Genomic DNA, 1,039 nt, shown 5'->3' with positions numbered 1-1,039 from the left:
CACCCCCACACCCCCCACCATCCATTACCCAGCCTCAAATCCTCCACTTTAAACAAACCTGCAGGAATTTGTTTTCAAAGCCTTAGGCCCTGAACATTTACTTTCTACTCCAGCTAGTTAAAATGTGTTTTCTTGGCTTTTTGGCCCCTCCTTGATGGGTCCACTACTTCTTTCAGCTTCTTTCATCTTATTATATCTTTTTTTTTTTTTTTTTGAGACAGAGTCTTGCTCTGTCCCCTAAGCTGGAGTGCAGTGGTGAGATCTCAGCGCACTTCAACCTCCGCCTCCCGGGTTCAAATGATTCTCTTGCCTCAGCCTCCCAAGTAGCTGAAATTATAGGAGTGTGCCGCCATGCCAGGCTAATTTTTTGTATTTTTTTTTTTTAGTAGAGACAGGGTTTTACCACATTAGCCAGGCTCGTCTCGAGCTCCTGACCTCAAGTGATCCGCCCATCTCAGCCTCCCAAAGTGCTGGGATTACAGGTGTGAGCCAATGCGCCTGGCCTCATCTTCATTATTTATAAACTTTTTAGTCTTTTCAATGTCAGTCTACTCTTCACCGCCCCTAAATCAGGCCCTGCTCGACTATTTTTAAATGTTTCCTCACATTTCCCTGCTTCCTTCTTGCCCTTCTGACTGTGAGTCCTGTCCTCCATCCTCCTTTCTTTCTGAGTTTTGCTGAAGGGAGGAATATGTAGAGAAATAAATGAGGAAAGACATTCCCTCAAGATCTAGCTTATAGACCAGATAATAATCTGAACATGCCCTGAGCCCTCTAACTTTCATTTCTCTCCCTTTCATCTGAACTCCTGTGGAGCTCATGGTCTCTAGACACAATTCACTACTAGCAGTAGCCGGCCTCCAGGGTGGCCCCAATGTGACTTTATGCCTGGTATTCATGCATACAGGTCTGGTGGCATGCACCTGTAGTCCCAGCTGCTTGGGAGGCTGAGGCAGGAGGATTGCTTGAGTCCTGGAGCTCTGGGCTATAGTGCACTATACCAACTGGGCGTCTGCAGTAAGTTCGGTATCAATAAGAT

Source organism: Mandrillus leucophaeus, unplaced genomic scaffold (assembly GCF_000951045.1).
Source record: "Mandrillus leucophaeus isolate KB7577 unplaced genomic scaffold, Mleu.le_1.0 Scaffold966, whole genome shotgun sequence".
Taxonomy (NCBI): domain Eukaryota; kingdom Metazoa; phylum Chordata; class Mammalia; order Primates; family Cercopithecidae; genus Mandrillus; species Mandrillus leucophaeus.
This window is presented reverse-complemented; position numbering follows the sequence as displayed.